At 40.4% G+C, this 12,228-nt stretch overlaps 1 long non-coding RNA gene across 3 annotated transcripts in view; it reads left to right on the top strand.

The window, feature by feature from the left end:
* LOC310886808 overlaps positions 1-12,228 on the top strand; it is a 47,356-nt gene that overhangs the window by 19,474 nt on the left and 15,654 nt on the right. For 2 of the 3 annotated variants that reach the window (XR_014575487.1, XR_014575488.1), the window contains exon 1: positions 8,557-9,969. The exons of the other annotated variant lie outside the window; for it this stretch is intronic. This is a non-coding gene — a long non-coding RNA (uncharacterized lncRNA). Of the gene's footprint in view, positions 1-8,556; positions 9,970-12,228 lie in introns of those variants that run through there. 3 annotated transcript variants of the gene reach the window in all.

Here is a 12,228-nt window from a genome sequence, read left to right as displayed (position 1 = left end):
CCTTGTAAGGAAGGATAAGTATCGTAGAAAGGAGAAGCTGTCTACAGCTATAGGAAGTGCTACAAATGAGATCTCAGTGCTTTTCAAGCAGTTTTGAGTATGTGTGGAGGCTGTAAGCAAGGTCTATGCGCACGTGGGGTGAAGGACCAGGACCTTTTTATGAGATTAAATGCTAAGGAGCCTTCTTGGATAAAAATAAATAAAAGTCACTGTGTCAGACTCACGACTGCGTGTGCTGTTGTTGCACATCTCTACAATAGGCTGGTTAGTTCGTCTGTTATTTTTGGCAAGGCTGTGTTTATACCTGAGGTCATTTCTATGGCTGTGCTGTAAACCAGACCACAAAGCTGCAGGCCTGCCTGCCTGCAAGGTCAGCATACACCAGGTCCTGCCGGGGGAGAAAAGACGGGAAAAGGAGTGAGAACGGGAACTTTGTAAACTGGTTTGGCTGCAGAAGCTGTGTAACCAAATGTGTAACCGAATCCTTTGGTGGTTCACCCAGGATTAAGCAGGCAGGTTGAAATGCACTGCAGAACTCAACTTCCATCTTGATTTCAAAACACTAAGTAAGCTTTTAAGTGCAAAACTATGCTTTTCATCTAGAATAGTACGAAAAATCGACCTACTGTTTTTAATCACTGGGACGAATACACAGCAATTCTGTACTACAGGCATTAGTCAAAAGTTACTATTATCTAGCAGAAAGCAAGCTTGACAGAAACATGGGCTAGCTCGCTGGTTTGTTCCGTCTGTCATCAATCACTTCACCAGGTCCTTCACACCCAATACAATGTCAGTGTAACCATTACAATGTAAATGTGGCTATGCAAATTCCCAGGACCCTTATTATTGAATTCATTAGAGCTGTCCAGCCACCGTATAAATGGTCCTGTTTGATCTTCAGGTGCTCCTCAATAGTCGTGTAGACTTTTCTACTTAGAAATATTGCAGAAATTCAACCTTGTCCCCATAATGGTGGTCTCTCTCTCTTTTTTTTTTTTTAATTTGCTTTATGCAGTATTTCAAACTCTCTTCCCTACATGAATACTTCAGCATGGTTTTTATCCTTACCAAAAAAAAAAAAAAAAAAAAAGAAAAATCAATGCAAGAACCCACAATAGACAAACCACTGGTAATAAAGCAGGGTATAGGCATTCTGGAGAGAGAGAACTGTCAATAAGAAAATTGATTTTTGTTTCTGATATACAACAACAACAACAAATTACAGGATTATGTATGGCACATTAGTTTTTTCTCCCTTCTCACTACATCTACTCTTGACTCTCTGTCTCTGTCAAACTTCTTATGTGAAGAAGTATGTCAAAGGAACAAAGAAACCCTGTGAAAAACATTCCGATTTAAGCATGCACATGCTTTACATTCAAAAAGAGAGACGGCCAAATATCTTCATTGTTTTTTTCCACCAGCTTCTGTTTACAGTATTCAGAAGATCCAGTTATTCTGGAAGAAAAAGAAGTTTGATGCATTTTTTCCCAAGCCATCGTTGTCTGGAAACACAGTTTTAATTGGCTAAACTCATCAACATAGAAAAAGATGGGAAGAATAAAGCTGAGCAGTGGGGACTGTGATCCAGCATAACACAGCAGATTGCCACTTACTGAAATCCTGTCTAAGCTCACTTAGAGGCAGTTGCAGGTGGTGATTTATATTAACACAAAATCGTGGTAGTGAATATTATATGAAGTTGTATTATTCAGAATGCCTAATCTTTGGAGATGCATTTCCTTACCTTGGGAAAAGTAGTTTTTTAGGCAAGTATAGAAAAACCAAAAGGCTGGGCTATTAGGAACTTCTGGAAAGCTTTAAATCAGACTCTGAGATCCGTAAGATTTGAGAGGGGTTTCATTGTCTTGTGAGCTGTTAAAGGGAGAGGAGAGGTGACGAATGACAGCAGGGCTTGATGCCTGTTGGTACAGAGGTTTTTAGCCAGAATACTCGCATGAGAAAAAGGTCACATCCCACACAGGTTGATAAGATGTTTGTGAGTGGATGTGCAGAAAGGAGGATTACAAACAGAGCTTACAGCGCTAGCGCACAGACCAGCTGGTGAGGAAGCAGGTCAACACACAACACTGGAGGTGCAGAAATCCCTTAAGAAACACTCGGATAAACTGGCAAAAATGTGCTAAATCATTGCATTTGGGAAATATTAATTGATTAATATTTTAATCCTAGATTGATCAAAGACAACAAAAAGTGTGCTGTTGAAAACATCTATGGACAAATATTTCCCTATACAAGTTTAGAATTATTTATTTGGTGTTATTAAATTTATGAAATCTTCAGGTTTTTTTGCTTGCTTGCTTGTTTTTAAAATTTCCTTTAAATCCTATGAAACTCATCCACCGGGTGTGGAACACAGACCATGATGCCTGCACACAGAGACATCCAGAAAGCCTTTACAGCAGAGTTCCCTTCCTAGCACTTATTCCCCTGATCAATAAAGACAATAAAAATAAGAAACAGAGAGAGTTAATATCCTCCATTTCCTTTTATTTTATTTCCGATTGCGGCAAGTCTGGATACTTGGAACATAAATACCTGGCTTTTCGTTTTTAGGAGAGGTTTTAAGCCTGGGTACCAAATCCTTTCACTTGCCCCAAAACTGTGACAGTGGCAGAAGTCCCTGTGAGTGCTGTAGCCTGGGGAGCTTGCATTAATGTTGAGCAATGAAGAAATGAAGCTCTGGGTACCAGCTTTTTTTAAAGACAACAGTATTGCTTCCCTGGGTTAGGAGTGTGTATCCACTCTCCTTCAGAAGAAACCATCCTTTTTCCAATGCTGTTTACTTTTCCAAAGAAAAGTGAAAAGCAATGCTCAAAGACATTTCTCCCTTTTATCCCTGTTGTATTATTAGTATTACTTGCAGTTGTGCAAAAAGGCTGCTTTATACTCAGTGCTGTACAAACACAGGGGGAGGATTCAGCCCCTTCACAAAAAAAATACCCCCAAAATCCCTACACAGAACATCCTAAATGAAAAAGTTGATGTTTAAGTTCAGTTGACATGGGGAATTGTTTATGCCTATGGCTACATCTTCTGTATAGTTTAGAGTATATCATTTATAGGGAAATGAGTCAGAAACAGACACAGAGGACGGAATAGTTTGTTTATGTAGCCCTAAAGAAACATTGAGAGTGGGAATATAACAAACTGTGTTAAACCGGACCATTGCCTAGGTTTTGGATCTGCCCAGTGCTCCTAAGGCTGGGTCTGTTCCTGCGGGGCTGGTGCTGCGGGGTGCGATGCAGCGCGGCTCTGCTGCTGCTTACCCGGTGGTGGCATTTCTAACCGTTCCCAGCCCTCATCTTTGCTCTGTACCCAGGTTTCCTTTCCTCCCCACAAAATTCTTCTTCTCACCCCCTAAGCTGAGGTATTTCCATGGGTGACACAGGGAATGCACCTGGGTCCAGCAGTTCCTAGTGAAACGCACACCTGGACGTCTGTTATGTCTCCAATTTTGTCTGCGATAGCAACCCTTTTGAGCATTTTTCTCTTTGTATCTGGAGAGAAGGCCACTTGTCTGGGGGACGTGAAGATAAATAGGACTTTTTAATTCAAAAAAAAAAAAATTGCATTTTCCCTCTAAACCTGTTTCCTTGACAAGCAAGCTTCCCTGTGCTCTGGGCTTTGTTTTGGCCCGCATCCTGGACATAAAACTGAAGACTTCCACTCAGACAGATTTCGCTTTAGAACACTTCCCTGTTTCTCACGATGTGTTGCTAACACATCCCATGTAAAGCTCCGTGACCTACCTTTATGCCGCATTGAGCCTTGGGTTTAGCAGATAGGAAACTTCTGTGGTTCCAGTTTGCAAGCTGTGAGAGGGCATTTGAAACTGCAATGAGTTTTTATTGAAAGACCCCATAAAATGAAACCCAGCGTGCCGAACGTACCAAAATATTAGTTTAACTGCCTGTTTACAGTCCCACCATAAAAGAAAAAATATAGTCTATAAAACAGACCTCCTGAAGCAACATTTAGAATAATGGAGGAGGGAAAGTATTGTTTAAACAGATGCCATAAATTTAATATGGTAACATTATTGCCACCCAGGATTTTATTGATTATATCTTTTCAAGTTACTTATCTAGAAATTTATTGTGTCTGCTTCCACTCTTATTTAACTGTGGTTTCCAGAAAGGAATTATTAATGAGCTATTATCTAAGAAGTAAAGGGGACAGGAAAGTGACTTAAATAAAATGGAGAATCAAATACAAACACAAATCATGACAAGTCTTATTTTTGTCTTATTTTTGTCTTTTTTTTTTAAAGAGTCTAATGAAGAAAAATTTAGAGAGGAAGTAGCTTTTGTGACACAACCGTGCTTTTTGTTTTTTGCTTTTTTTTTTTTTTGCTTTTTTTCTTTTTCCCAATTGCAGCACAGTGGCTTCAGTTCTCTACTAGGCGATGTATGCCTACCAACCTCCATTTTCCCTTTCACCCTCCCCTTCTCAGACCTCCCTGTCCCTGTGATAAATATCTGTCTTAGAGGAGGAATGCAGTATTTCCTTGCAAAGTGATGCTGGGGCTACTGTCCACTCTTCTAATAGCAGGAGAGTGTTAATTTGCCTTGGTTCGCACATCCAGGGCATTGCTGGATGTGTGCTCCACTCTAGTAATTGCTCGAAAGCGACATAAACAGAAATTGCTGAAAAAAACGATCAGTGTTTGTGTTTCTGTCATTCACTGAGAGCACTCAGCATCTTGGCAGGGATCCAGAGAGAGGAGAAAGCAAGGATCCGGGGCTGCTCTCTAATCAAGGCAGAGGAATGCAAGGAAAGCCATACCAGCGCAGCCCCGCTGCCTGCACGTCTCTCTTCTGCACGGGTGCCCTCGTTGAAGGTCCCAAGAAATGTTTGACCTCTGAGCTGAGCCTGCCAGCACCGATCTAGGTCAGCCCTTTGTGGGATGGAGCAGTGAGGAAGCAGAGAGGGGAGCAGCCCGTAGACTGCACTGCCTGACATAGGTGCTAGTGGGGGCAACCGCACAGCAATCAGTTTTGTTGAACCAGCTTATATCATCTTAATATATGTTCTTCCCTATTCCTTCAGCCTGCATCTGCTGTCGCCATTTGTGTTACACATCATTGATTGTTATTGATTTTATTATACATATATACATAAAGCTTTGTAACTACCCATTGCTACCAGCTTTTATTTTTAAAATGTTAACAGAAAATCTAACTTAGTAATTCTGCAGACAATTGATTTGGATGCTGCAGTTCAGCATTGACTCAGGAAAAAGAAAAATGTATTCTTCCAACCTAAGAAAGACACAAGAGAGGAATAAAACATATGGCAGTCCCTGTTATTCCATATTCACTTAGGTAACGATCATCTCGCATGCTATGTCAACATTTCTGAGTATCTAAGTGCTTGTTTCACCTGTTAATTGTCTCAGCAGTATCTACCGGGGTGACAGCATTAGCTAGCATAAATTATTTTTTATGTGCTTTAACGTAGTGAGTGAGGTCTGTTCACCTTACAGAGGGTACCTTTTCATTTACTCAGAGTTTGAATTAAGTTTCTTGATAGGCTCCTAAGCGATGCACCTTTTACGTGCAACCTAAGGGAGAAAGCATTTCTGCAGTCAGTTATCCAGGGGGAGTTTAGCCCAAAGCAATACACAGAGAGGGACGACAAGCTTAGGGAAGAGTGCAGGTGCACTCTGGTTAAATGTGCCCGCGGTTAAATGTGGCAGAACGTGAAGCTGAAATTTCCTTGTTACTTTAGCTATGTCCCATCACCTGCTACTCTTGAACTGTAAATGTAAATAATTTCCTTGGTGCTCTGAGCGAGCTGTTGATTTCGGAACAGAAATAATTGTCAAAGATATTTGGTGAATCACTTTGAATCGTGACTTGAGCTCTAGAAAGTCTTAAACTTCTCATATGCAGAGAAAGTGCTGAACGCTTCATTTTCTGTGATGGTTTTGTATTCACTCAGCATTGATATCAGCATTCTTGTGAGGAGAGGAAGTTGCACAGGTTAGAGAAGCCTAACAGTATACCGCTTAGGGGGTCATCTTAGGCTGTCACTTTTCAAGGATCTAACGGTACGTCTACATGCAAGATGACACCTGCTGAGAACTGGACATAGATAGATACCAAGCTCATCGAACACCGAGTAAGTTGGGCCTGTAAACTATATGGCCACTTTCCTGTGGTGCTATCTCAGGGCAGCCCCAGTGGGGCAGGAGTTACTACACCAGGTGTAACCCACCTAAACAAGGCTGTACAGCATTTCAAGCCCAAGCCGATAAACCCGAGTTGTGTTTTACTGCGTGGTATTCAGATGAAATAAAAGCTAGTATCTGACTTGCTGTACCTTAAGGGAATGGAGGTAGTCAGTTTTTAGCATGCTGAATATCCGATATCCTTTTGCAGAATCCGTGAAAGCACAAATACTTGGGCACAGAGCATTCCCTTTTCTTATTCACTAACCCCCATAATGAGCAACGAGCGTATTAGCCTTTGGTGACATGTTTGAAAAGAACAGGTAGAATCCTACACTGAGTATCAGAGCGCCAAACTTCAGAGAAGTTTGTTCTTCATATTGCAATACTGTTACCTCTCCTTTCTTACAAAAATAGATGCATTTTCCTGTGAAGGATAGATTGTTGGGCAAGAAAACAGTAATCTCTTCAGCTTGCAGAAGGCTTCTCCATATCCTTATTCTCAACTCTAAAGTTTGCTCTGCTTTATTTATTTCTTACACTTGGCATCAAACACTCCTTTGGATATTCATTACACTGCTATGAAAAATGAATTTAATTGATGAATGAAGTCCTGGTTTGCTGCCACTGCCTTTCCATCTTCCAATTCAAAGCTTTCAGTGTGTAACAGATGCATAGCCAAAGGACTAAATTCATCCTCATTCAACAGTTCTCTCGCAGCCTGATAGCTGTCACTTCCCTTGCCAACCCGCATAAATGTATTTAAAACTTTCAGGGTTTATATGATTTTCAACCTTGTAAACAAAGGGTAAGGCTGTTAAAAGAAATATATATGTAACACATATGGAGTTATACCCACTTTGCAGCAGGGCAGATAAAACAGAATCTGTTCTATTGAGTGAATCATTAATTTCTTTTTACTTACAATTTCTCATTGCCTGAAAAGCCATGGCAAAGTTTTGTTCTGTAAACATCTTAAACATGCTTTTTTGGTGTGTATTTCAACAGCTAAAAATATTTCCTGCTTTGTAGAACAATAATATGACTTAACAATAAGCTGTGAACATGAAAATCTGAAATGTTTTGAGACTTTATTTTGATGCTTATACTTCAATACTTCTATAACAGTTTCATGTGGCAAAACAGATTTTTATTTGGGTGATGCTGTAGTTATTATTCCCTTAAAAAAATTTCCATGGAGAATTTCAATTTTGCTGTTGTTGTACCTAAAGATGTAGTATTGAATTATCCAATGTGAAAGCAATACCCCAATACTGATTGATTTCTAGACATGATGACGGTTGTCCATGATTTAGTGCAAGTACAGCTGTTGTGTATGTGTTACTGAAGCACTCTTCGGGAATTTCAGTGACTTTATAGTTCTGGTTTCTGAGCATGAATAACACAGCATCTTAATTTCATGGACTGTTTACCTTGTGTTGTAGCAGACAATTGAAATTTCCGTTGCAATGACATGACTTTACTGCCTGAACTTTAACCCAGGCAGCTTGCTTTTGGTATGATCTAATACCACCAGCTTCTGAAATAATGGCTGATTTGATATTTTTGGCAAAATCTGGAAAAAAAAACCCACCCTTGTTCCAGTTCACTCAGAGATGTTTAATGACACTTGGGTTTTAAAGCCCAAACATCCCACTGGACAGACATTGAGGTATCAGTGTCTCCGCTGTGGATGCCAGGGATAAGAACACCTGGTGAACCAGCCTCAGCTTTCAGTGGAACCTAGGGCATGCGATTTGTCTCATCTTATAAAATTATCTAAAATAGCTGGAACGTAGTTTGCGATTATCTGTTTCCGTTCATTCTGCACAAGGTCTCTAATCCATAAACAATAAAGACAGGCAAGGTGAATCAGAAGGCAGCGAAGTCCAGGGGGTAGATAGTCTTGAAAGAACTTATCCCATATACCTGTTTGCATTTCCTTCCCTCATTGATTGTCCTATCTATTTCAATCAAAGACTTCTGTGAGAAATGTCATTTCTTACTAGTATCACTTTCCATATCATTTTGGTATGTGTACTGTCAGGATACAAACAGCACTAACCCTAATGAGAACTTAAGGAGGCAGTGGTTGAAGTGTATACTTAAGTTATTTGCAGCAGTCTTCCAGCTCATTCTATTTCAGGCCAGACTTTCTTCCCTATTTTGGATCTTTTTGAAAAGCAGCTTTATTCTGAATATTTAGCTTCCAACAGATAAAGGGAAATTCATTTACTTATTAAAAAAAAAAAAAAAGGTTTTTTTTTTTTTAGGATGTGTAGTTCAGAACATGTCTTTTTCTTCTTTCACTGCAGTCTTTGACACTTGAATGGGTTACTGTTCCATCCTATGCTTTTTTTTCCTTCTCACTCTCAGAAGTGTGAGATATAAGAATTTTAATACCTAATATATTGTAGTAGCTCAGGTATTGAACAGTTTTATGTTGACCTTTTTAGTATTCAGTATTTTGATTATATGGTTATGCTTTCCTTACTGGAAGGTTAGTGAGATTTTAAGCAAAAGAATGCAGTGGACAGGCAGAATAAACATCATAATATATAGGTCAGAAAAGTGCAACAAAGCTGCTAGTACTATTTGCGAAATATAGTACACATCCAAATATATGATATCTTCTTTTATCGACTTGGCAAAGAGAACAGAAACTAAGAAGGAATAGACTACTATGGAAGGACAGCAAAAATGATGAAGAGGATTGAGGGGTTGATTTATAAGGGGAGATTAAAGTGATGAAGTACGTATGGCTTGACTAAACAACTACTAAGAATAGGCTATAAAAGTTATCTGAGAGCAGCTGAAAGGTATGTGCACCCACAGGGAAAGGGTTGTTTAGGGTGCTCTAAGGGGATATAACTTTGAGTAGGGGATAAAACACCACAAAGAAAAATTGAAGAGGAATAATTCAGACAAAATGCGAGAGGTTAGACTGTGCTATTGACTATTTGTCCCTTTCTTGGAGTGAGAGAGGTGTTAAGATCTTCCTGTATGGCTCTCTGTGAGATACTACACCATAAGTTTTGGCTTACAAGCTGTGAGTATCGGCTGTCTGCCTGCAGGGAACAGAAAGGTAGGGAATGGAAAAGTCGGCTTGGTTCATCCTGCACTCTCTTGCAGTTTAGAACAGTAAATGAAAGCCATAAATTATTGCTTCTCTCCTGAACAAGCTTCCCCCTTTTTGGAGAAAATAGCATCAACAACACTGTGCGTAGAATCACAGGCCAAGAGAACAGGCGTTAGCATGAAATATTTACTGGCCTGGACTTTGTATATCTACTTCGAAGTTACATGATACTATTACGTAGCTTACTGCCTTCAGACACGGCACTTTGACAGTGTTGTGATACGCAGTGAGCCTGACCATTTTGCCTGGGGCCAGCCAGGAGGCACGGCTGCAGGAGCTGTGCTGGGGGTACCAGCCAGGCACGTGAAGCCCACCGGCAGTACGTAGCGGCACGCAGCCCTGCCCGCGCTGTGCAGTTGTATAAATTCAAGTTGTTTCTTCCGACTGAAAAGCTGAGAATACAGCGTATGGCGTTTGCACATTTAGCACAGGCACAGGTTTCTGCCCATTTGCTATTTACATCCGTAATACCTGTGTCTGTGGATATTGCAAGCAGGTGACTGCCCACTTAATCTCACCTGGGATAGAGATAAATTGAGTGCTGATGTGAGAAGTTGCTTACTGCTTCGCACAGGTAGGCAGCTGTACATTCTGCTTCCGTCCCTTTCTTAGTTCCATTCAGTGTGAAAAGGTGGGTAATTATATTAAAAGTGAGATTAACTGTTTGGAGCGGGGATAAGTAAGCTGTATGATATGCCTTCCATGAGCCTGCAATTTAGGTACAGAAAATCATGTTGGATTTGCTGGATTTACTTATGATTGATCCTGATGAAAATGTTTGGGAGCATCAAGCTCTAAAAATACATCAGTTTGCTTAGGCACTAGTATTTTTTTGCCTTCATTTTAAGTAAATAATCCAAGAAGGAATACATGAGATGGACTTTGATGTTACCCAGTGGGGTGCCTGCTTATTAACTGTTGTCCTTATGAGAACCACAGATTGGAAAGCAGTAATATAAAATAACTTTCTGCATAACGCACTGTGTTGAAGTGAATGGTTTAGAGTGAGATAAACTTTGTGTATAAAGCATCCACAGCATGAACTCCTTCCCCAGGCGTGTAAAAGGTTAGAGCTCCAGAAGCATTGAATCAAACTCACTTTATGCCAGCAGATAGATGGGCCCTTGTTGTCTTCTTTCTTTTTCTCCTCCCTCCCCTCCCCCCCCTTTTTTTTTTCTTCTGAGTTCTGTTTTCTTTACTCTAATGGTAAGACTAAGCTGACAGAACAGAAAAGCTCAAAGGTACTTTTCACGCATTCATCCTTAAAAGATCATCTTTATCCTCCCCTTTGCTTCAAGTTCATTTGTGACTGTCTTTCATAATAGGAAGAATACTTCCTCTTACCTGCAGCACAGTGTTTGCAGCTCCAGAAACATAAATATCCCCTTTAGTTGTATATTTTTTCATTGTTTGCATTATGTGAATTGTTTTTAGCTTAAGGTTTTGTTTTGTTTTATTTCCTTGGCAGAAAATATAAAGTCTATCACTTAGCCCAGTTTACTTTTGTTAGCTTATTCTTTTGATCTGGTAAGAAGTTGAGAAATGAGAATTTGGTGTGGAGCTGAGTGGGTGCTATCATGCTCCAAAGGAGACAATCACAATACCTGCAAGAAAGGCTATATGCCTTGCAAGAGATGCTTCATCTGATAATTATGTGAAGGCCGTGGCTTTTTTAAAACAGTAACTGTAAGCCCCTGTGGGACAACAAAAGGAAGGGGAAAGACAGGAAAAACAGAGGGCAAAAAATCGTGTGGTAACAATTTACATGCTGTGAATTTAGCTTTTGTAGTTGCCACCTGAGAAAACAGTCTCCTGAGGTTTTGTGTGCAAAATGGGGCAAATCTGTCTGAATGGGACACTTTGAGAAAATGCCAGCATGCTTCTGCTACAAGTAGCAACAGCTGCTTCTTCAGGGGCAGGTCCCTCCTGCATCCGTACGGGTACAACGCCTTGTGGTGCTGTGGAGCAGGAAGGAGGCCCCTTCTTTTCCATGAAATAAAAGCTTACTGGTCCTAGCTGCCTACCAAACTACATTTTCCTCTTTGCAACAAACTGTCACAGGGATGTCAACCTCAGCTTTTTATCTGCAGTCTACTTTGCAAAAACACTATTCCATCCTATTTAATATCCTTTGTATTTTCAGTTCTGTTAAAGTTCTCAGACAGCGCACATCACTATAAGAACAATTTCCAGTACTCACGAATGCACATAGCATCGGTCATATGCTCCTCGTTAACAGTTTGTAAAAAGACAGTAGTAGGTCAAAGATACCTGGTGATGTGATTCAAAATTTGTAATCATATTTTGTGTGTTTACTTTGATGGAGTACAGTGCAGCCCCAAAGTATTGAGAGCATTGTCCTCAGAAGCTGTCAGAGAAGAAAGTAATTCTCGTCCATGAGTTAAGAGTAACGATCTGGGTGGCTTGCTGAATTAACTACAGGGAGTTAATTAAGAGATTCTCTTTGTGTAGAGTAGGGGCCTGAGCCTGGCAGCACTTTGCCTTAAAAGTAAAATGTGGAAATCTACCTGCAGTTGTGGGAGGTCTTAGCATTACTTTTTGTGTTTGTTTCTCCCCCTGAAAATACCTTTCTAAAATGAGGCACAATTTATATGACTGCTTTTGGGATTCTGGCTGAAAGAAGCACAGCTATATTTATGTTTGGACCTCAGGGGGGCAAGACACTTTGCTCAGTTGCAATAAATCACTTGGTGCCAGCTCCTGATCTCAGACCCACAGATTGACTATCACCATGACTAGCTTGACACGCAGCAATTGTGGGTCTTAACCTTTGTATTTCATCTGCTAACCTCACGCTGTGCACTCAGCCTCTCTCAGTTTATTCCTCCATTTTCTTCTCCACTACATGGACTGGCAGCTTGAGGGGAAG

Source organism: Anser anser (assembly GCF_964211835.1).
Source record: "Anser anser genome assembly, chromosome: 26".
NCBI lineage: Eukaryota > Metazoa > Chordata > Aves > Anseriformes > Anatidae > Anser > Anser anser.
The sequence above is the reverse complement of the archived record's forward strand: the minus strand, read 5'-3'. Positions and strand labels throughout refer to the sequence as shown.